The sequence below is a fragment of the Carcharodon carcharias genome, chromosome 14 (genome assembly GCF_017639515.1).
Source record: "Carcharodon carcharias isolate sCarCar2 chromosome 14, sCarCar2.pri, whole genome shotgun sequence".
NCBI classification, from domain to species: domain Eukaryota; kingdom Metazoa; phylum Chordata; class Chondrichthyes; order Lamniformes; family Lamnidae; genus Carcharodon; species Carcharodon carcharias.
The window spans coordinates 131,004,437-131,029,260 of record NC_054480.1 but is presented as its reverse complement, the minus strand read 5'-3'; the positions used below and the strand labels follow the sequence as shown (position 1 = coordinate 131,029,260).

General features: G+C 40.0%; 1 protein-coding gene across 12 annotated transcripts in view; it reads left to right on the top strand.

The window, feature by feature from the left end:
• gng7 (guanine nucleotide binding protein (G protein), gamma 7) overlaps nt 1-24,824 on the top strand; it is a 210,264-nt gene that overhangs the window by 56,612 nt on the left and 128,828 nt on the right. For 2 of the 12 annotated variants that reach the window (XR_005945082.1, XR_005945084.1), the window contains one exon: nt 19,665-19,775. The exons of the other annotated variants lie outside the window; for them this stretch is intronic. The gene's annotated coding sequence lies outside the window, so the exon portion shown is untranslated. The remainder of the gene's footprint in view (nt 1-19,664; nt 19,776-24,824) is intronic. 12 annotated transcript variants of the gene reach the window in all.

Here is a 24,824-nt window from a genome sequence, read left to right as displayed (position 1 = left end):
TTTTAATATGTTGGCACCTCCAATAACGTAGTACTCCTTCAATACTGTAAAAGGGTCTCATTGCTAATATCAAAAATGATATCTGAACTGCAGTCTTGCAAAAGCCTATCTTTTTTTTAATTCAAAGTATGTCACATCTCAGCTCTCTAGTTTAGATAGGATTATCCTATCCTGTTGAACAATCCTGTTCAATGCTCATATATGAATGGCCCTTAGGGAGGTCCTACATCTTGAAGTGTTGACTGGATGTTGCCGTGGATATTATCTAACCCTATTTAGTGTTTCAACTTTTCTTCTACAGCTTTAATTTCATATATCCATTATCTGCCTTTTTTTTTTTTGTTGCTATTAACTTTCTAAATTTTAATGTACTGCTATCCCTCGTTTAACCCTCCTAATGTGTTCCTGAAAAATGGAATGCTAAATGAAAATTTTCCCAAAGCGAAAGCATGTACTGATGGGTTGCATTTCTGACTTTTTTTAATAAAGATCTATTTTTATATATTAATTATTTTATACAGAGCCCTTGTGCTGCACAGTGAGATGCACAATTTTCAATGAATGTTAAATAATAAGTGTAAGTAATGCACTGGTAAAGTACAATCTTCCACAGAACACTGTTTCAGTAGTGTTGTCACTGAACACAGTAGTATTGGTTTGCTTTTCGCATGCACAGTGATGACTTACCAACACTTTTGACACGTGCACAGTAACTGGGCTAAAGCAAAACTGGACGTCATGGCTGGCAGTGCTATTTGGGTAATTTCTCTACTTTTAAAACCACTTTAAAATGAAAATGTGTTGTTAGAATGTGCTCTGAGCCGAGAATATCTGCAATTAAATTCATTGTAACTTTACTTTTTTCTTTGTGACCCTCAGAGGGTGCTATTGCTTCATGTTTCAGAAAAATTCACTTAGAAATTCATTTCTAAATCTGAAAATTTTAGAAATACTCAGGTCTGGCAGCATCTGCGGAGAGAGAACCACAGTTAACGCTTTAAGTCTGTAACCCATCATCAGAGCTTAAGAAATATCACTGACCTGAGAATTTCCAGCATTTTGAGTTCAGATTTCCAACATCCAGTGTTCTACTTTTGTGTCATGTTTAAATCCGACAGCCATGCTTTCTCTAGGTCTGTATAGTCAAACATTAGCAATCTCCACAAGTAATAGTACGTACACCTTCTGTTTGTGACTTACTTGCATATTTGCAATTTAATGACAAATGTCTGGGTAACAAAGTATTTCACCAGTTTCTATGCTTGATTTTTCTTCACCACCACCACCACCACCTCCCTCCAACACCTTACAATTTTTTTCCCCTCTTCTGAAGGCACTGAGTATTTTGCTGAAGTGCAGATCTATCAGCTGGCTATCTTCTGGTACTTTCTACAAGCAGCAGTTCCTATGTGACTCTGATCCACTCTCTGATTTCTATTTTGGTGTTTTCTTTTACTTCATTTTGAAGGTTCCAAAGGTGAAAATTCTCTTGCTGTATTTGGGCTAGTGATTTACTTCCAAGCATTTACCATAGCTCTTAAATGCTCCTGAATGTGCATCTTCTGTCCTGCTGGGCTGTTCATGGTCCCAACTTATTCCTTTCTCATTCGTTCCCTCTTCCTTGTTGCCTCGATCAGAGCTTACCCTTTGGGTAAAATTGCACTCTGTTTGCATGTTCTTATAATTGGCAGTTGTGATGTTAGTTTTGCACATGAGAATCTACTTTAATGACATTCTTAAAGAACTTTTTATAACTTAGAGCTTTATTTAATGAGAAGTTTGACAATCTAGCAATCAAATGTGGAACTAATCCATTTTGAGGAACCGACATAACTTGTTTCCAACTATAATTTGTTGTTCACACCTTATTCATTTTCCTCTTCTGTGGTATATGTTCCTTTCATTTAACATCTAATAAGAGAATATTTTAAATTAGAATTATTCATTTCAATTTGGGAAAAAAAAACTTTAAAATACATTGGGGTAGATGACTTTAATAGGTCCTGAAAGCAGCTCAAGGTGCCTGCTTATTGTAAGTTTTATTTTAATTGTGACATCTTGATGCATTTTTTCCAGTTTGGCCTCCTTTATCATGTACAACATTTTGTAACTGAGAAAGGAAATACAGGTGATTACTTGGTCTGGTTGCTTGAAGATGCAAGTTTCTCTAGTGACTTTTGGTTTCTGTAGTTTCGTGTATGCCATCTAGACCAAGAGCTCTAACTAACTTGTGGGTGGAAATCTGTAAGCAGCAATCCACTTTCTATTCTTTTGTAGTTACTTGTACAAACGTTTAAAAAAAAATTGTGCTAACATTGCCATAGCTGAGTTCCACATGTTAAATTTTATTATCTAATGGTTTTAAAGAAGCCAACTAGTACATAAGGTTGTTGTATTGCAGTGATTTGTCGGAATTTAAAATATTTCCTGCTTAGGTCATGATTTGGGAATGAAATGCACATGAATTTGGTGCAGTTTGAGCATGAAGTGTTTTGAATTTGTTGCAATTTTAATGTAAGCTTTTGAAGTTGTAAAATCAACTAAGGGTAGTAGGTAAGAGCATCAATCACAACCAAATCTTGAATCTATTTTATCAAATGCTTTTACGATATTGCAGTCTTAATACTTTTCTAAAGCGCTTCTTTATAATCAAAAGTGTCTGAAAATCAAGAGGATCTTGATGACAGATGAGGGGGTGACCACTGCTGATTCAGTGTGCCCTTTCTCTCCCCCACGCATACATACACCCTTGCAAACCTAACCTTTTAACTATGGTTTCACTTGAGTTTTGACATTTTTTAATAGTGAAGGTGCTAGCAATGATGTTTTAACAGTGCCTTGTTTAAGTTTTGCCTGCATTGGAGAATTTAACATTTAAATATAAATACTTAATATTTGAGAAATGTGCAGCAACATTCTTCCTTCCCAATATGAAAATTAACCTCATCTAACGGGTCAGCAGACAACAGCCTTCTCTGAGTCAAGAGGCTGTGGATTGAGTCCCACTCCAGAGCTTGAGCATTATAGTCCAGGCTGACGCTCCTGTTCAGTACCAAGAGACTGTTGCAGTGTCAGAGTGGCCATTTTTTGCATGAGTTGTTAAACCAATTGTCTGCTCTCATAAAGATGTAAAAGATCCCATGGCACTTATTTTGAAAAGTAGGGGTGTTATCCCCAGTGTCCTGGCCAATATTTATCCCTCAACCAACATCGCAAAAATAGATTATCTAGTCATTATCATATTGCTGTTTATGGGAACTTTGTGCAAATTGGTGACTGCATTTCCTACATCAATGACTACTTCAAAAGTACAGTAGTGGTTGTAAAGCACTTTGGGGTGGCCTGAGGTCATGAAAGGCATGATGCATAGACTTTTCTGGTCACTCTTGTCTGACATCTAGTAATGGATGAGGAGAAATTTCCTCTAGCTAAATTTAAGAAAGACTGAAGCTCTTGTCTTTTGGTTCCTGCCACAAACTCCCCTTTCCAGTTGTTAATTCCATTTCTCTTCTGGCCATTGTCTGAATTTTAACCAGATTGTTAATTACCTTCGTATTTTGACCCAAGAAGGGTATCCAGCTGCATATTTCCACCTCTGGAAAGTTACCCATCTCTGGTCTTGTCTCAGCTCATCTGATGCTGAAATACTCATCGTGCCTTCGTTCTCTTTTAGACTTGACTATTCTAATGCTGTTCCGAACAACATCCATCTCCCACCCTTCATAGAATTGAACACCTGGAAAACTATAGTGCATGTGTCCTAACTTGCACCACGTCATGCTCAGGCATCATTCTTGTGCTTGTTGATTTGGTCTGACAGTGCTTTGCTTATAAAATTATTGTCCTTGTTTCCAAATCCTTCCATGACTTCATCTCATCCTATCTGTAACATTCTCCACCACTAAAAACATCTGAAATCTTTTGCATTCTTCTTAATTCTGGCCATTTCCATATCCCAATTTTCTAATTGCTCCAGTGTTGACCATGCCATCAGTTGCCTAAACCTGAACTTCTGGAACTCCCTTCTTAACACCTCTTCCTCTCTCTCTCCTTCTTAAAATCTACCTCTTATGGCATAATCAAATTTGCTTGATAATGCTCCTGTGAAGTGCTTGGTATATTTGACTATGTTGCAGGTTTATAAATGCAAGTTGTTATATCTTCCACCATTTTGTGTGGTTCTTTTTCTATTTCACAGCTTCTGATTAAAATATATTTGTTACGTACTCTAAAGATGTAAATCATCCTGATCAAATTTTTTATAAAACTGATTCATTTTAATGTATTATTTGGACCCTAAGTTTAGTTTTTTTATTCTCTTTTATTGTTTCTATAGTGATGTAACATTACATTTTTTATTCCTTGGGAGGTGGGAATTGCTGGCAAGGCCAGCATTTGTTACCCATCCCTAATTTCCCTTGAACTGAGGGTTTATTAAGCCATTTCAGAAGGCAGTTAAGAGTCAACCACTTTACTGTGGACCTGGAGTCACAGGTAAGCCAGACCGGGTAAGGGTGGCAGATTTCCTTCCCTAAAGGATATTGGTGAACCCGATGGGTTTTTACAACAATTGATAGTTTTGTGGCCACCATTACTGAAACTTTCAGTTCCAGATTTTATTAATTGAGTTTAAACTCCACCAGTGGTGTGATTTGAGCCCATGCCCCCAAAGCATTGACCTGGGTGTTTCAATTACTAGACTAGGCACATTAACTCTGTCCCATCTCCCCCAAACTTCAAGATTCTAGGCGTATATATTTTCAGCTGTGAATTCCAACTTCTTATCGCCTAGTAGGTAAAAGAACTGTCTGTTGCAGCGCTAAGCCATACAGGTAAGATTTGAATACTACTATGTGGACTAATTGGCTCTGCTGGGACAGCAGTTTAGATGGTCAAGTAGGCTTCAGCGTACTGTGTTAAGGAAAAGATAAAGTGACCCAAATTTTGGATCTTAGCCACTATTCAATGTCTCCTGTCTAAGCACATAACTGACTTGGGCAAGAAATTGAAGAGCTGCTATAAGTGGAGTTGGATCTTTGGGCAGGTGTTAAAAGCATAGTTTAAAAGACACAGGGTGTGAAAATTGGTGGTGAGCTGCCACTTTGAGCTGCTGCAGTCCATGTGATGTAGGTACACCCACACTGCTGAGAGAGAACTCCAGGATTTTGACCCAGCGACAGTGAAGGAGGAGTGATATAGTTCTAAGTGAAGATACTGTGTGGCTTGGAGGGGAACTTCCAGGTGGTATTCCCAAGCATTTGCTGCCCTTGTCCTTCTGGGTCAGAGGCTCCCAAACTGTGGTTCACGACTCCCAGTGAGGTCGCGGGATGAGCAACTGGGGTCACTGGCTGTCTTTCCTCTAATGCAGTATGGCCTCTGTGGAGGGTTCACTCTGGTAGATTAGCATTGTCACTGAGGCCCGTTGACCTGCATGCACGTGATTTTATTTTTCTTGCTGAGGTTCAGTGGGTTGGCCATTGAAGGGGGCTCCAAGGCACGATCACTGCATCTCACCCTACAGCCTGCAATATGGTAGGGGAAGAAAACCATTGCTGCCTGCTCCATTTACAATTTTCTCCCCCCCCCCCCCCCCCCCCCCCCCAACCCCCCAACCCACCCCTCGTTTTCGCAGCTCTACCTGTTCCCCCAGCTCAGCTCTCATAGTTCTACATCACCCCCACCCCAATTGGTCTTGCAGCTCTATCGCCCCTCGTTCTCATAGCTATACCCCCTCACATTGTAATCTCCCTCCGGAAAGCTCTAGCCTCCACAGGTTCCACCCCCCCTCAGCTCTACTAAGATCATGCCAATTTTCCAGTGTTAAAATAAGGTCATACCGGGGGGAAAAGTTTGAGAAGCACTGTTCTAGGTGGTAGAGGTTGTGGGTTTGGAAGGTGTAGTTGAAGGACCCTTGGTAAGTTTGTGTAGTGCATCTTTGAGATGGTACACATTGCTGCCACTGTGTTGGTGGTGGAGGAGTGAATGTTGAAGGTGGTAGATAGGATGCCAATCAAGTGGGCTACTTTGTTCTGTATGGTGTCCAGCTCCTTGTGTTGTTGGAGCTGTATTCATCCAAAAATAGAGTATTCTATCACACCCCTGACTTGTGCCCTATAGATGGTGGACTGGAGAGTCAGGAGGTGAATCACAAGCTGTAGAATTCCCAGCTTTGACCTGCTCTTGTAGCCACGGTATTTATATGGTTGGTCCAGTTCTGTTTCTGGTCAATGGCAACCCCTAGCTTGTTGATTATTGAGGGTTCAGTGATAATGCCATTGAATGTCAAGGTTACATTCACTCTCGTTGGAGATAGTCATTGCCCGGCACTTATAAGGTGTCAGTGTTACTTGCCATGTATTGGCTCAAGCCCGAATGTTATCCAGGCCTTGCTGTGTATGGACACAAAATGCCTCAGTATCTGATTAGTCACAAATGGTGCTGAACATTGATTGCACAGTGAACATCCCCATTTCTGACCTTTATGACAGAGGGAGATTAATTGATGAAGCAAACGAAGGTGCTTGGGCCTAGGACACCACACTGAGGAACTCCTGCAGTGATGTCCTGAATTGAGAGGATTGACCTCCCAACAATCGCCACCACCTTCTTTTGTGCTAGGTATGACTCCAACCAATGGAGAGATTTCCCTTTGATTCCCATTGCCTCTGGTTTTGCTAGGGCTCCTCCTTGCCATGGTCGATCAAATGCTGCCATGATGTCAAGGGCAGTCACTCTCAAGTCTTCTCATCTTGAGTTCAGCGCTTTTGTCCATCAGGAACTGCGTGGCCTTGGCAGAACCCAAACTGAATGTCAGTGAGCAAGTTATTGCTGAGTAAGTGCAGCTTGATGGCCCTTTGTTGAAGAAACTTTGCTAATGATTGAGAGTTGACTGGGGCAGTAATTGACTGAGTTGGATTTGTCCTGCTTTATTTGAACAGGACGTAATTGGGCAATTTTCCACATTGCTGGTAGATGCCTGTGCTATAGCTATAGTGCTACAGCTTGGCTAGGGGTGTTGCTAGTTCTGGAGCACATCTTCAGTAATATTGCCAGGATGTTGTCGGAGCCCATAACCTTTGCAGTATCCAAAGACTTCAGCCATTTCTTGATATCATGTGGAGTAAATTGAATTGAATGAAGACTGACATCTCTGATGCTGGGGACCTCGGAGGCTGAGATGGATCATCCACTCAACACATCTGGTTGGAGATGGTTGCAGATACTTTGGCCTTGTCTTTTGCACTGAGGTGCTGAGCTCTCCCACCATGGAGGATGGGAGATATTTGTGGAGTCTCCACCTCCTGTTAGTTATTTAATTGTCCATCACCATTCATGACCAGATGTGGCAGGACTGCAGAGCTTAGATCTGTTCCGTTGTGAGATCGCTTAGCTCTATCGAATGCAGCTTCTGCTTGGCATGCAAGTAGCCCTGTGTTGTAGCTTCACCAGGTTGACTCCTCGTTTTTAGGTATGCCTGGTGCTGGCCCTGTCATGCCCTCCTGCGCTCTTCATTTAACCAGGATTGATTCCCTGGCTTGATGGTAGAGTACAGGGTATGTTGGCTCATAAGTTGCAGGGTGTGGTTAAATACAATTCTGCTACTGATGGCCCACAGCGCCTCATGGATGCTGTGTATAACCAATCTGCTTATATTTGGCGGTAATTGTTAATTGGACTTTATGGCTTAGACATTATCCCTAGGATAGTGAATATTTGTGTTTGTAGGAGTTTAAACTTTTAGTTTATAGCTAGAATTTCAAACTTGTATTTTTAAAATAATTAAAAATTGGACTTGATTTGTTTGGAACACAAGGTGCTTATAGGGTGATTTTTATGCAAGTGTTAAAAGAATTATTTCTGGAAGGGCCAAGATCACACGAAGTAGAATGTATGAGGGATTTTGGCCAAAAGGGCATAAGTGTAAGATTAAATGTGAGAGATTTAGGGTAGAGAGCAAAAGAAACATTTTTACCAAATATTCAGGGTGGAATGCACTACCCGACATCACAGCATGAATCAGGTCATCACTTAAGAATGGATTACGAAGATGATTGAAAGGAGTAAAGAGAATATGGATTGGGACTACTGCTGATGTAGTGGATAAGCATCAACATACTCTGTTTTGATCTTGTAATTTTATTCAATCCTTCATAAAATGGTTGTTTATGTATTTATATAATCAACTGTGAAGTAGCTATGAATTTCAAAGGGATTTGGTGCATCAGTGAGCCTTTTGGGGAAGGCTCACTAAAGCTCTGCTCTTAAAACACTTTCTATACTCCCAGCCCTAAGAGATTGCCCTATAACAAATGTTTCACCTTGTGTTAAGTGAAATCTTGAAGGCTACCAGAATTATTGGAGCACTGCTCCAGTGAGTGTGCCTTGAAGGGAGTAGGAGTAAAAGATAAATCTTTGTGGTTTTTTAGTGACATTGGTTGCTGTTTTGAGTCATAAGATTCTCCTGTATGTAATTGCCATTTTCTGTTTTTATCTCCTTATTAACTACCATTGCTCATCTTTCTTATATAATTGGAGGAATTCAGCTAGTAGTTGCTATCCTGTGACACTTGTAGGAGTTTGTGCAAGTATGCACATCAGGTGAGGACAGGATCTTCTCAACTGCAGTGCCCTCTTAAGTCAGATATCTTGTCAGCACAATCTAGGGTCATGCACAAAGTCTAACTACTTCATAGAATTATACACCAGGAAGAAACCCTACAGGAGATAAAATGGTACAAGTCTTGTCATGAGTATTTATCATTTAAATTTGATGTTATATTTTGGCACTGAATAATCAAGCCCTTAGAAATATGAGACCCTCAGAATTGAAATTACTTAAGAAAAATTTAATGATAAAGGAGTTGACAGTTGGTTTGTTTACATTTTTCAGAATGTATAGTTGCTATGCCTATCTTTCTCGCAGTTGAAGCTCTTGAAAGTAACTTTCATCCCAACCCCTTCTCTAGGGTTTATCCATCAGCCCCTCTTATTGATTATTTTCTGTCATGCACAGCTTTAAGTAATGCTGAGTTTTTCCAGAGGAATGGAAGACCTCCAAACTTTCTGAACTGCAATGGGAACTGAATCTTCAGAATCTTGTAATGTTTAGGTTGTTTACAAAGCTGTTTTTAACATTTTTTAAATTTTCTATTGATTTCATCCCACCACTTAGTGATTCAGCCATAGAGCATTTTAAAAAAAACTATACCTACATTAATGAGCCTTAGGCAGGTGCTCAGATGATCTCAGTAGCAGCTTCACAACTTGCAAGGTGAGAGACTGGACTTTCCTCCAACTGTGTAATTTTCAAGTTGTTTGAATCTGTGTATCAAATTCAGCTGTGGGAACAAAACATACTATTGCCTCAAAGTGTGGTGTATTCAGCTGCATATATTGATGGGTAGGGACCTCATTTCATGATGCTGAAGAGGTGGGAAAAGCCACTTCTGAATGGATGATGCAGGTGATGCTGTTACTCCAAGTGTTAGAACAAACCTTAAATGAGCTTTGATAGTTGCCTGCAAATCCTAGGAACAAAATTAATGGTGCCACCCCTGCAGTTTACTATCAGAATGGTGACAGTAATGTAGTTTTACTGTTTGAAATGTGGCTTTGGAAGAAAAATAGCTGACAGGCTAATGTAGATAATTTTTTGTCATTTCAAACCTATTTCTGTACAGAGAAATTTCTGACTTGAATGAATAAAAATTGCAGATCATAACTGTGTAAAAGGACAAAGAAAACTTACACTTCTATACAAGAGCAAAATAAATACTCAGGTCAGGCAGCATCTGTGGAGAAGGGAACAGGGTTAATATTTGTTTGATGACCTTGCAGCACAACTGGAAAATGTTGGTAATGGATGGGGACTGGTTGGGCCTCTGCTCAAGGACAAACCTGAGGGATGTTCTGCTGGGAGATGGCTTTGTAGGGGGATTGGACACCCTTTTTGAAAAGGAGAAAGTTAGGTCTTGGAAACTTTAAAAACTGGTAGCAGGAATTGGAAGAATTGCAGATGTAGAGGAGCAGAGACAAAACAAGTGATGAAGAGGTAATGAAGATAGAAAAACTTGGTTCTGTGTGGACAAGAACAAACTGAAATGATGGGGCAGTTATGTTTGTGGATCTTGAAAAGGAGATAAGTGTTCTGAGGCGCACTGAGAGGATGTAGGCCGTGGAGGGAAGATTTCAGGAGGCGATGAGTTCAGTCTGGGAAATTATGCCTTAATGTTTGGTGGTGGGGTAATGGTCCAAGGGAAGAATGAGGAGGCGTCAGAGTGCCATTCAGCATCCGCAGGGTAGAGATCGGTTCACGGAACAATACTGCCACCCTTGTTAGGTTAAATAATGTTGGAGTTGGACCTAAAGAGAACATGGAGTTGCAAGTTCCCTGGAAGATAGGTGAAAGTGGGAGGAGCAAAGAAATTGTTATCACACTGGCAGTGCTCAATTGAAAATAATCTACAGAGGCTAAAGGGTGAGCTGCAAATGGAATGAGAATTCTGATGGCAAGAAAGGCTCTGCTGTGTGGGGGAGAACTCATGGCTAAAGGAATGGGTGCTAAGGCGACAGGAAAAGAGTCAGTGTCATGCTGGGTTTGACATTCATTGTGGTAGTGGGTTAAGGGTATGAAACAGTGGCCTTGCTCCATGAGGTCTGATCACTTAGAGTCAGAGGGGATACCGAAAACATGGAAAAGAGAGAGATGGTGAGCGGGGTGGGGAATGAAAGGCAAGAAAGATCTGGAGGGGCTCTGATATCCCGAGAGTTGTTGAAGTATTTATACAGCACTTTTCATGACTCCAGAACATCATTAAGTGCTATTGATAAAATGCAGGAATTAATTTATGCACTGCAAGGTCTCGCAGCAATGAGATAAATGACCAGATTATTTGTGGTTGTTGGAAAAATATTGACTAGGTTGCCAGAAAAATTCTTGTTGTTCTTCAAACAGTACCATGAGGACAGAGTAGCCTCAGTTTAGCATACCATTTGAGAAATGGCACCTCTGACAGTGCAACACCCCACACCCACTTAAATATCTGAAGTGAGACCCGAACACACTGACTGAGGCCAGAGTGCTGCCACTGAGCTAAAGATGGCATGTGAAGGTTAAAGAAAAGAAAGGCTGAAAGTGTGTATTTTCTGCATGTGTGACCCATGTTCATCTCTGATTATTGATGAATTTGAATAATTTAGATGCTTTTCTCCTCTCCCCTGCCCTTTAAAGGAAAGGAAAAATGACTTGCATTTATATGAGTGCTTTTCATGACGACCAGGCATCTCGAAGCACTTTACAGCCAATGAAGTACTTTATGAAGTGTAGCCATTGTTGTAATTCTGAATGATATTGATTTATTGCTGGGGTATAGTAGCAAATTCACAAGAGCAGCCGTTCTCTCAAAGGCTGTGCTCCTAAGTTTGTTTGCACTCGTCAAGCAGGCTTGGGCACGTCCGCAGGATGAAAAACTGTCACATAACCAAATACTTTCTGTATGGTTAGGTAACCAGAGCCAGATAACCAGTAGAACGCCTAAAGCTGTGCATCAAGGATGTTTGCAGGCATGACATGAAGGCCCTAAATATCAATATTGCACCTGACGACAAAGCAAAATGGCAACACCACCTGTGGGCTGGCATGCACCACCACGATGACTAGTGGCTACAGTGGCTTGACAATAGATGCCAATATTGAAAATAACCCACTTCATGTGTGGCACTTGTGGCAGAACCTGCCTCTCAAGGATTGGCCTCTTCAGCTGTCAGTACTGTGCACCATATGAAGATCTAATTGAAATGGATTGTTTGCTGTGTGCCCATCTTTTGTAGATGGAAGGATGCTAAATGATGCTGTGCTATGGCTGCACAAATACTGGGTGCAGTTTAGCATCTCAACCAACCAACCATGCCTTGTGCTAGTTTGGATGGTGAATGTTGGCAAACTAATCCACTCCCTAGCCCAATTTAGCCTTTCCCTAATATCCACAGGAACATCTCTCGCATGGTGAGGGCATCACTATATAACCAACAGCAACCAAAATGCTGTCTGACTCTCCATCAGATGAAAGCTCATGACCTAAAATGTTAACTCCATTGCTCTCAGATTCTCAATTTCCACAGATACTGTATGATCTGTTGAGAATTTCCGCTATTTCTGTTTATATTTCAGATTTCCAAGTATTTTGCCTTTGCCCCAGTAACAGTGCCTCTTTGGGATCATATAGGGTAGGGCAATAGAAAATTGCATGCATACCTTAAAAGCTTTGGATAATTGTTACATAAGAACATAACACCTTTCATTGCAGCGAGGCTTTTTACTGTAATTGTTAATTAACATCAGTTTGATGTAAAGTACAGCTTTATTCCATCATTAATAACTAACTAATAATAGACATATTGCCTAATAAATTGAATGTATTCTCCCAGCTGCAATGGAACATTATCTGAGCATCAGTAAAGCTTGGAATGATCTGAGCAAAATTGGTAGTGATCTTGAGCCCCTTTTAAATGTAATATGCGGTTAAGCCTGTGTGTTAATTTTCTACCTAGTTATCAATTTTCAGACAGGTGACCAAGCAGGAAAAAATTACGCTGGAGGTGCCAAGCAACCTAGAACAACCTTGAACATGTTGCCTTTAGAAATGAAAATGACTGAGATGCACTATACCATTGTTAATGAGTGAATGCATTCATCAAAAGGAAGATGTAGGATGGTAAAAGCAGAGGAGGCTGGACGGTAGTGTAGTAAGATGGTTAACTTGCTGAGAATGTACTTCCCTAATTTGTGTTTATTGAAAAGCTGATATTTATCAAAATGAGTAAGTTGCTGACATTCACAAGAAGCTTGCTGGAAATGGTGGAGAATAAGTTACTAGTGTATAGGATATTCAAGGTTCTCATCTTGTTGATGTAGTGATGATTTTTAAATTGGAGTATGTATCACAGGACAGGGAAGGAAGGTGGCACACCAGCCTGACTCATGAACTGATCCTTGTAATAAAGGCAAACAACTGGCAATGTTATATCCAAACTCTGTTTTTACACTTTCATGTTTTGGGATTGTGATCACTGCCAACAGTGATCAATTTGGGTGAGGGTGACCCCAACTAATTTCCATTCTCCTAGATTTGTTCAGAGATTTAGCCCAGACTCTGCCAATTTACTCTAAATTATCAGCTCATTGCTAAGAGTTAAAAGGTTGTATAAAAGCAAAATACTGCAGATGCTGTTCAGTTCAGATGAAAGGTCACCAACCCAAAACATTAATTGTTTCTCTCTCCACATATGCTGACAGACTTGCTAAGTGTTTCCAGCATTTTCTGTTTTTATTTCAGAAGATTGTCAGAAGATCGTCGCATGTACCGATGTTTGACTTTAACAAAAGCAAAACATTGCGGGCGCTGGAAATGCTGATTTTTTTTTTTTGCAGCTTTGATTAGCGATGTAACATTTCATAATTTAGAAAGACTTTGCATTTATGTAACACCTTTCAAAAATTCTAGTCATTCCAAAGCACTTTACAGCCAATTAGGGACTTTTAAAGTGTAGCCACTGTAATGTGGGAAACACAGCAACCACTTTGCACACAAGCTCCCACAAAGAGCAATATGAAAATGACCAGAATTTTTTTTCATTGATGCTGACTGAGATGAACTTTGTCCAGGAAAGTGGGATAGAATTCCCTTGCTCTTCTTTGCAATTTTGCCATGGGATCTTTAACATCCATTTGAGAGAGCAGATGGAGCTTTGGGTAACATCTCTATACTAAGGCAGCATTTCTGACAATGTAGCACTCCCTCAGTACTGTGCTGGGAGTGTCAGTCCAAATTTTTGTGCTGAAGCCTCTGTGGTGGGACTTGAACACATACCTGATTTAAGATGAGATTGCTACCAACTAAACCATGACTGTCATTGCTGTGAACACACCTAGGAGAATAGAAATCAGTTCTTATCCAAAGTATTTTCTCATTAATTGTCATTATCCTCTTCCACTAGCATGCCCGGGTCTATCTAATATTTTCTAACCCAGGCATTGAACCTAGGCTGTTCAGTTTTTAGATTCTAATAAATGTACACATATGACTTTCACCAAAACTCACTCAAAACTCAGGCAGACAGCATCCTAGGCCCAGCTAGCTTCTGCTGCTTCATCAATGACCTATCAAAAATTCATCTTTTGGACAAGTATATATGGTATTTTGCTTGGGATATGCATTCAAGTGAGCAAAATATATTGTTATGGCTATTCCAGTGGGTAAACTGTTAAGCCTGAGAATATGCTTCACACAGTAAACTAGCAAAATCTCAGGTTCGATCACTGGTCTACTTTAGCTGATCTTAGTTGGCGAGGAAATAGAACCACTAAGTTGATCTCCACATCTTGGATTAGGAAGGAAGCTGTTCAGGATTCCCACTCCGGTGGCTTTCAGAAGTGAATCTATTTGTTGATTGCATAGTGTTCAGTTCCATTTTTGGTTCCTCATAATGAAGTAGTCCATTCTCACGCGCAGGAACAAATGGGCAGCCTCTGGACTTGGCCAAAAGATGAATACCATTTGTGCTGCACAAGTGACGAGCAATGATCATCTCCAGTGTGAAAGAATCTAACCATTTCCCCATGAAAGAAAATGACATTACTATTCAAAAGTTCCCACCATCAACATTTTGAGGGGTCACTTTTCATTATGTAAATGTTGTGGCTAGTAAAGCAGGTCAGCAGTTGGGTTTTCTATGCCAAATGGCCCAGATCTGACTCTCCAAATACTCTCCCCTTTCCTACGAGGCACAAATCAGGACTGTGATGCATTACTGTCCACTTGTCTAGATGCATGCACCTGGAACAGCATCCTAAGCTCAAGATCTTTAGGGCAAAGCCATATGTTTGATTCACACCTCATTAACTAACCTAAAAATCCACCCCCTCAACTCTTGGTGTGCTATGGTCACAGTGTGTAATGTAGCAACTGTAAAAGCATCTTCAACATATCCAAACCCATGACCTTTACCACCTAAAATGACACAGGTCTTCATCAGCACTTGGTTAAACTCCTGGAAATGATAGCATCGCAGTGGTAATGCCTTCATTACATCACGTTAATTGCAGCAGTTGTAGAAGAGAGCCCACCATCACCATCTTGAAGACTAAATGTTAGCGATGTTCACATCCCTAGAATTAATATTTTAATTCTGGAGAGATCCCTGTGTAGTCAGTGGTGGAAGGGCACTGAAATTGACCTTTATGCACTCAGGGTAGGGAGAGGTGAAAATTAATCCTGATTTCTAACACTAATCACTATCTGATGGCTTTGGGAAATGCAAGGTGCACTTGTGGACATTGAATACGGACAGAAATTGGCTTGGTTGTGATTTTTACCCACACTGCCCTCTATTTTCCCATGGTCACTGTCTGGATGCACCTATGAAGACTAGCCACTTGTGTGCTAGGCTAAAAGGTACCTGATGCCTGTTGTGTGTGGGACAATACTTCAGAAATCAATGCCTTCGAGGGAGGAGTAGGAGAGATCAGCGGTTAAAGAAGTAGAAATTTTGAACACTTAGAAATCTAAAGGATACCTAGCTGCAAGGACTCTCTGGGAAAGTAATTTTTGTTCAAAAGGTAAAAAAAGTTGCAATTATACAGGGATTTTCACAGCATAAGGACTTTCCAAAGCATTTCACAGCTAATGAAATCTTTTGAAGTTTAAACGCTGTTGGAATGTAGTTAACTGCTGAAGTAAATTTGAACGCAACAAGCACACTTGTCTTTTGCAAATCAAATCACTTTGATTTCTTGTCCTACACTTTGTTTTTGTTAATAGTAGAACTTTGTGGAATGGTTATATTGGAGAGAAATAAAATCCTATAACTGATGGAACTGGGCTATAGAAATGGAGTAAAACCAGCTTGCTGAGCTTTGGAATGGAATTTCTGTGTATTTGTGGTTTGTAGTAACAAGGTTGTATGCAACATTAAACTATATTATCTGTGGGAAGTAGGCTGAGCCAGTTGTGACCTTTCTGCACAGAAAGCTTCTTGGGTGGGTTGCAGTGTAGCAGAGTATCTGGTGTTTTTGATCAGTGGTTTGTTGGAGGCAGCTTGAGCCAGCGCGCTACGGAATTAAAAACTTTCTCTGACCTTGACCCAGTAACCTAAGAGAGGCTCCTCAAACAGCATGTGACCTGCTGCAGGTGAGGTGGAGCCAGGCAATAGAGAAACTGCCACACTACAGGAAGTGAGTACAGTTAAACATTTCCCAACAATAACACACAGCTATTGTTTATAGCTGTCTGGACTTCAGTGCCCTTTTAGTCAAATCCCCCGCCTGCCTCCTTCCCGCCCTCCACTGCCGCCAACATAACTGCTGAGTTCTTTTTGTCTGCACAGTTATATAAGGGGTGTGTGCAATTCATTGGAAAAAAAATCTAATTTATACTTGTTTGAAGAAATAAACTTTAATTGTTTTGACGTTCACATGATTAAAAACTTGTTTGTTCATGTCTGAATTTTTATTCTGCTTCTCACCTTTAAGATTAATAAAACCTTAATGTTTTTACTTATTTTCTTGATTCCTTCACTGATCATTATTGGCTTCTAATTAGGGTACCTCCATTAAATAGTCGTTATTCACTTGTAAGCCTCAGGTCAGAATTGTTAGGCTATTGGATCACAGCTGAACTCAATCGCGCTTTATGCATGTAGCACTACTGTTGAAAGCCACTGGAGTGGGAATCCTGAACAGCTTCCTTCCTAATCCAAGATGTGGAGATCAATTTAGTGATTCTATTTCCTCACCAACTAAGATCAGCTAAAGTAGACCAGTGATCGAACCTGAGATCTTGCTAGTTTACTGAGTGAAGCATATTCTCAGGCTTAACAGTTTACCCATTGGAATAGCCATAACAATATATTTTGCTCACTTGAATGCATACCCCAAGCAAAATATCATATATACTTGTCTAAAAGATGAGTTTTTGAGAGCAAAGTTTTAGGCAAAAAGTAGTTGGTCAACTTAGACATAAATAATATTTTTGGAGTTGAAATCATTCAGCCTCATTTTGCTTTAGTATCTTGGCCAGTTTATGCATTTGGTGTTGGGACTTTCACTTTAGGGTTGTCTTGCGCTGGGCCAGTGGTGTGTGCATGACCCGTTTGGCGTCATTTTGGAGCGGCCTCTCCCATTTTCGCTCTCTCTGCGCTTCCCTGCCTGACTCTCCCACTCAGCACCTTTCACTCACATCCTCATCCTGATGCTGTCCCCAAGCCCTCGCTCACAGCGAGGGTCCAGAGAGAAAGCAGCAAGTGGGAGAGTCAGGCAGGAAAGTGATGCGAGTTGGCCTGAGGGAGAGGTGGTAAGAAGAAAGGTTAGGATTTTTTTGGCTAAATGTCAGGGGTCAACTTTTACATGAGATCAACTATTACACTCAAGTATATACTGTATAAGAAACGAATGCCCCATTGTAATAAAAGACCATATCACAGTTTCAGGAGGACTGGCCTTCATACAGTTTAAGTTGAATAGAGCATGAATTAATTATTTTAGTAAGGTCTGAATTGTTTCATTAGTGAACTTTTAGAACTATGAAGTTTAGGCCTTTGGTGGCATAGTTGTGCAGCACTCACTGCACACTGCACCACTGGGCAACAGGAGATGCACTCGTCCATCACTCATACCTTGGCATTACTTCCAGTCTCTGAAAGAGGTGAAGAATAGAGGCTAGATGTTTCAATTCAATGATAGGGGCATAAATAATTGGAGGCTTTGTTAGCCATAAAATTTTCTTCTAAATTGCTGCAGTGTTGTCAGAAGACTGGTGTTTTATAAGCCTCTGCAAGCGAATCTCCCTATTTACTCATTCACACTAGCCACAAACTGGCCAGAAGTAGAGTTCCTACAAGACCCATGAAAAAGTTGATCTGTACATTGAACAGCAGTAGTCAGACCTATGTTTCCAAATGCAGGCTAACACAGCAAGAGGATTTTGATTTTCTGTCAGCTGCAATTTGCATTGTAAAAATTCCTATAGTGGCATTGGTGAAGCAATTTTATAGGACTAGGCATGAACCACCAAGGACACTTCAGTGTTACGATATTTCTATCATACTTCTATTGAGTTAAAGATTATCACTTCATTTTACCTACCTCCTAGTTTAAAGGTTGCCCTCCAAAGTCAGCCCACGGCTGTCTGTTGCATCTCCAATGGCTGTAATTTCCCCTTCCCTTATCTAGCTCACTGCTAAGGAAATCTTAGGAACATCTCTGGGACACAGTTGGGGAAATCATTTTCTGGAACATAAAGGAAATTTCATTCTCCTTTACCCCAATCCCTTCCTCAGCTATTCTAACCGTTAATGCCATCTACCTTTCCCACAGAAAACTCTTGCACCTTTTTTGTCAGTATCTCCTTTTAGGCGTTTCCCACTGGCAAGTCCACTCCTTAGTTCTTCCCCTGCAACCCCTTTCTGGTTCTTTCGGAACGTAACCACTACTCTAACATGGTATGTTGCATTCCCTATTATAGCTGCACATAATTTATATATCAGTGGGCTTTGTATCCACAGCATAAAATAGTGCATCAACTGACTTACTGTAACCAATCCAGTGCTTCTACTGCAAGATAAATACAAAACCAAATAAAAACAAAATGTTGGAAATACTTAGCAGGCCTAGCAGCATCTGTGGGGAGAGAAAGAGTTAACGTTTCAGATCTAGGCTGACCTTTCATCAGAACTGGGAAAAGTTAGGAATGTTATAGGTTTGAAACAAGTGAAAGGGATGAATGTGAGAGGGACAAAAGATTTAGGTCTGTGAAATGGTTGAGGGCAGTAGATCACTGCAGTGTGCCAAGGACAAAGGTCAGAGTGGGAGAAAGGTAGAGAATTAAAGTGACGGACAGTTGGAAGGTCAGGGTCATCTTGCGGACTAAACAGATGTTGCACAAAGCGACCATCCTGTCCTTCACTCTATCATGGACTTTCCTTTAATTATTTTCCCCACCCTCTGCCTTTCGCTTGCTCAAAACTTATTACGTTTGTTTTTCTAATGCTGACGAAAGGTCACTGACCTGAAATGTTAACTCTGTTTCTCTCTCCACTGATGCTGCCCGATCTGAGTATTCCGAGCATTTCCTGTCTTTTTTATTTGATTTCCAGCATCTGCAGTATTTTGTTTTTGTATAGAAAACCAATTTCTTTAGCATCCACACAACTGTGTGGTATAATTGTCCACAGGATTTCGTAAACACTTTTTCTCTCAAATGTTTCTGCAGTTTCCAAAGATTTAATAGTTCATAATTGTGCAGACTTTTGGATTGGGCAATTTAGAGTAAGAAATTGTGTGTGTGTGTGTGTGTGTGTGTATAACTATCAAAATGCTTTGGATGCTGACTTTGGTTTGGCTGTAGTAGTGCACTACTAAAAATAAATTTTAAAAGCTGAAATAGCTGTTAAAAAATGAGCTAACATATCTGCAGAATATTGATGTATGTCAGTGAACTACTTCTCAATTATAGTAATTGTTATGTATGCAAACATAGCAACTAATTGCAAACAGCAATTGAGATGATTAGCTAGATAATTTTTGTTGGTGTTTGCTGATAAATGTTCATGGCACAGAACTTTCTCATGTTTTTTTGAATACACAACTATTTTTGCACCCTTCTAAACAGATGAATCAGACTTCTGTTTAACATCTTGGGGAATGCTGCATTGCTGTTTCAAGTGTTGCTGGATTATGTGCTCAAATACTGGAATGGGGTCTTGAATTCAGCCTAACACAGGTCAGAGTGCGACCAGCTGGTACAGGATTGGTACAATAAATTGTTATTTATTTATTTCTATATTTTCACATAATGACAAATAAATATGTTTCCTATTAGACCTGTGAGTAGCACTTTGTGACTTTGCTTCAATCCCAGCAAGGAGGTGCAAGAAGTTCAATGTGAAGTTGTCTGATTATTACCTCCTCTCCCTTCCTGGTTTTGAGTAGTAGTCTTTTCCAATGTTCTATTAGTGGCCCATTTGGTATCTAATAAGAGGTTGACCCTTGATTATACCATGGTTTTCATAGTGGTTTACTATTTTTGTACAGTTTTTAAAATCTTAATTTTCATTCTATTTGAGGGTTAAGAGAGACAGAGTGGTTGAGGAATTACCATCATTTATAAGGAAATTCTGAAGCTGAGGAAGATACAGGACTATGAGTGCAAGGCAGTGGGAGTAATTTTTTTTTGGTTGCTTTAGAAAAGAGCCATTATAGGCGCAGTGGGCTGAATGGCCTTTTAAGCTGTAAATTGCTATGATTTTGAGTTTCATAACCAAATTCTGGTTGGATAATTTTCTCAATTTATCATTATCCTCTTTAAAATCTTTTAATTTTCTTATTTTTGAGGTGAATTAATATTTGGGTTTAACTCTCAAGTTTGTGATCGTTTTGCAGGTGTTTTATTTTCTCCATTTCTGATGATGACTTGTGAAAACAGCTGGACAGGAATGTACACAATTGCAAAGGATAGCCATAATGTCAAAACCCTTAATTACAGTAAGGTCTGTGTACTTCTCCTGTAGATGTATGAGTCATTCACCAAGTTATCTTTATTCATTTGGGTAATTCCTAGTTTTGAAATGATCAGGTTATAACAACCTTAAAAATTCAATGTTCTAGACTGGGGTGAGATTTTGACCACCAAAGAAATAGTTCAGAGGAGAGTTGAGAGGCATATTTTTACACAGAACAGAAACTCACAAATGTTGCCTTTTCCAAGAAAGGATTCAAATTAATTCAATCTGACCATTAAATGCCAATTGATTGTGTGAGAATAGGTGGGGAAATTTGAACTGTTGGTTTTAAAGCTAATTCATTGAAGTGTCTAATATGATTTCCATATGTATTTTTGAATATGTTTCTATAGATTTGAACACTTGAATATATCAAATCCATCATGCCTCTGACGCCACACTCCCAGAATGAGTATATTTGGCCTGTCCTGTTCTCATGCCTCTAATCAGATCATTTGCATGAACCTAATAGGAGCTATGAGAGCATAAATGCAGACCAGACTTGATTTCCTAAAGTGACATTTCTGTTTGTTACCCTCTTCTTTCCTATTTGAGATTCCCATAGTGGTCTTGGGAAATAAATTTTGTAGATCCCGGTTGGCACTTAGCCTTGTTTTTGCTCTCCCTTAGGTGGATTCCTAAAATTTAGTTTGTGCTATTTAATGGCTATTACCCTTTTCCCCCCTCTTGAGAGGGACTGTTGGTAATTGTGGCCTCTTCCACAGTTGCCCGAGATGCTTTTTTATGCTGGCTGTGGAGGAAGTTCTAGGTCACCTTAAGACTGATATTTCAATCAGTGGCCTTCCTTAAAAGCTAGTTAAATTAACCAACTGAAAATCACACTATGCAAATGGAATTCTATTCCACTGTTACGGTCAAATTGGGTTTTGCAAACTTTTGATTTTTAAAAAAATCCTGTTCACTAGTGCAGGACTGTCCAAGCTTTTTAGTTTAACAGACCACTTGAGTACACTGCATGGAGCATATTGGGTCGCATTTGATTTTAAATCAAAGTGATTAATTTGCATACTTCTGAAGCTGCAGGTGCAAACACACTTCTGCTTTATAATTGAATCACCAATCAGTCCAAAGAACTTTCTAAACTGTGAAGCTTACGAAATTTAACTAGGGCAAATTAGGAAATATATTATAACTGTAAATGGAACAGATTCTTCTAGGCTTCTTTGGCTTAATTGTCACCTTTGTGTGCTGTAGTATTCATATTCCCTGCACTAGTACAATCTGTGTATGTGTACTTGTTTACTTCTTACTTCAGTCTGTGTTCAAACCTTGTAACCCCTACCCAATAAAGACAAATTGACTGATTAATCTTTTTTTTGAGATGAAATAGAGAGGGCTGATGAAGGTAGTGTAGTGGATGATGTGTATATAGACTTGCAAAAGATAAAGTATCATCATAGTGGACCTATTTGGGAAAACAGAAATACATAATAGTAAAGGGAAGGTGGTAACTTGGGTACATAGTTGGCGAAGGGATAGGCACCAGGTAGTGGTGAATGGAAGTTTTTCTGACTGGAGAAAAGTATGCTGTGGGAGAGGGGACAGGGGTTGTTCCCATTGGTCGATATTAAGAAGATATTGCTTTTCTTGTATATATGACTCTGGACTTGAGTATTGGGAGTACAAGTTCAAAGTTGCAAATGATACAAAACTTTAGCAATGTAGTAAATAGTGAGCAGGATAGGAACAGACTTCACCAGTTTATTGATTATTTGGATAGAATTTAATGTCTTTCATTTTTCAGGGTCAAATGACTTCAGAAGCAGCAGGCTTAAGTTTTGCTAGCAATAGATTCACAATATTTGCAAAAGACCTAATCCAGAGCTTCAGTAGGCAGTAGCTCACTCTTTTCCCAAACGTAGCTGGAAATGAGAATTGCATCTCATTCCTAATGTACAAACAAGGACTTCTATATGATTGGTGTGGTTTGTCTCATCCCAGAAAACACTAGATCATAGGGCTAGAATGTGCCCTTCGTGCCGGCAGGTTTGAAGGCTTGTAAAATCCAGCACATGGTTTTCCCATCATCTACCTGCCTCTTCCCAAGCTCAGTAAAATTTTAGGGAGGGTGGTGGAGGTGTCAGATGGCCACCTGCTCTTGGGCCTGTTGAGGCTCTTAAGTGACCAATTAATGGCTTTAGCTGCATGGTGTCAGGCAAGGGGGAGCCCTCCTTTGCAGGTCCCCTGTTCCACTGGAGGCACCCACTCCCCAGGTTATACTTGGGGTTTTAACACTCCCTTCTTGCTCCCCTCACTGGGGCCTGCCAGCCATCCAATTCCTATCCCTGAGCAGTGGAAATCCCACCTCCAACCTATTAATGGCCAATTGACTGTTAAATGACAATGGTTCTTCTCCTAGGCAGGCTCTCCACTGACTTTTTAGCTGGGATAAGGGGTGTTGTATGGTGTCCTGCAAAATCCAGCCCATATGTTCACCTAGATTAGGTGTTTACTTGTGCTCCAGTTCTGTCTGCAAGCGTGACCCCTAGCTTCAGTTTTTATCATTTTAAATTTTCCACCCCAAACCCATTCTTGCTCCACTGTCCTCTGCATCATACACTATTCCAACGAAATTCCATGTAACTTTGAGGAACAGCACCTCCTCTTTCAGTTGGTACTTTATAGTGTTTCAGGCTCAACATTGAGGTTAACAATTTCAAATCATAACCTCTGCGCCATTTTTTGGATGGCAGCTGTTGGTGATGATTCTGTTGTTCCCATAACACCTCTAGACCCATCTTTTTAACTTATTCCATTGCCATTATTCCTTTTGTCATTTAATCTCTGCTGCCTATCCCAGACTATCCTTTTTGTTCTTCCCACACTCCCCATCCTTTCTCTGTCTCTATGCTTGCCTCACACCTGTTGCATCTCTATCTTTATCCAGTTCTGATGAAAGTTCGCCTGAAATGTTAACTCTGTTTCTCTCTCCACAAATGCTGCCTGAGCTGACTATTTCCGACACTTTCAGTTTTTATTTCAGACATTTTCAGAAGTGCTTTTCAGTTCCCTTACTTGGAACATGTCTATATTTTGAGTTGTACAAGTGTGACAGAACCACAAAGGAATCTCCTTATTTAAGGATATTGCATTTACATTTTTTTGTTCAACTGAGTAGATTTCAGTTTTTTAGCATTTCAACACCATCCTGAGCAAATATTGCATTGTCTCTAGTGCCCTCTACCAGGTGAGGTGTTAAACCAAGGTCCGATGTGACTGTTTAAGTTAAAATAAAAGACCCCAGAGCAATATTTTAAAGAATGGGGAAATTTATCCAGAGTCCTCAAGATTTCCCTCCAACCAACATGAGCAAAAGCTAACCAGCTGGTTATTCATCTTACTTGTGGTTTGTGAGACCTTTCTATGCAAATTAGCTTCCAAGTTTGCTTACATGTGTGACTACTACCAAGATAAAAATTAATTCCTGAACCACTTTGAACTCCAAAAAGAGAGGTTTAAATCACTGAAGTTATTTATCAGAATTTACAGATCCAGGAATAGGACCCAAAGACTGATTCCTGCATGATCACATCTTTAGAATGATCAAGCACTGTATAAACTACCCCTTTCTGTTTGTCTTTTATATGTGCATTTTTCTGCTGATGTAGTTTGTACTTGCATGAGGTGCCAAAATGTTGTTGGTTTCTGTGAAGCAATACCAAAAAAGACCACATCTCGAGAGGAGGGGAGAAAATTGGGGAAAAGCACATAACATTTAGAAGCTGTATCTTCACATCAGTTGTCTTTCTTGAAGTGTTGTGGCCACTTGCACAATGCAGAAGTGTGAAATGTGTAGGGGGAGACTGAGTCAAACACTGTTTGGGTGAGGCCTGTATGTAAGGCTGTAAGAGTGGGTGGGGAAATGTCCATTACGTAAGCATTTTCAATTTAAAGCCAAGTGGATTGTTACACCCCTGCTTGCTGTCAAGAGGGTAGAAACTTTGTAAATAAATTGAAAAATCGCGTGATGTTATTTCTGCTGGGGAGACCATCATAACCAAAACTATACATATGGTTTGGACACAGCTTAATGTGCCATATCTTTCTTTCAAAAAGCACAAATGTTGGGTTGATTAAGTTGGTTGCACCTCACCACTGAGCCAGAAGGTTATGGGTTAAAGCTCATTTACAATTTGAACCCATATGTTTTAGGCTGATAGTTCAGTACAATACTGAAAGTGTGTTGGAGCTCCTCTTTAGATTAGGCACATTCAACAGAGGCTCCAGGTGCTAGTTCAGGCAAGTTAAAA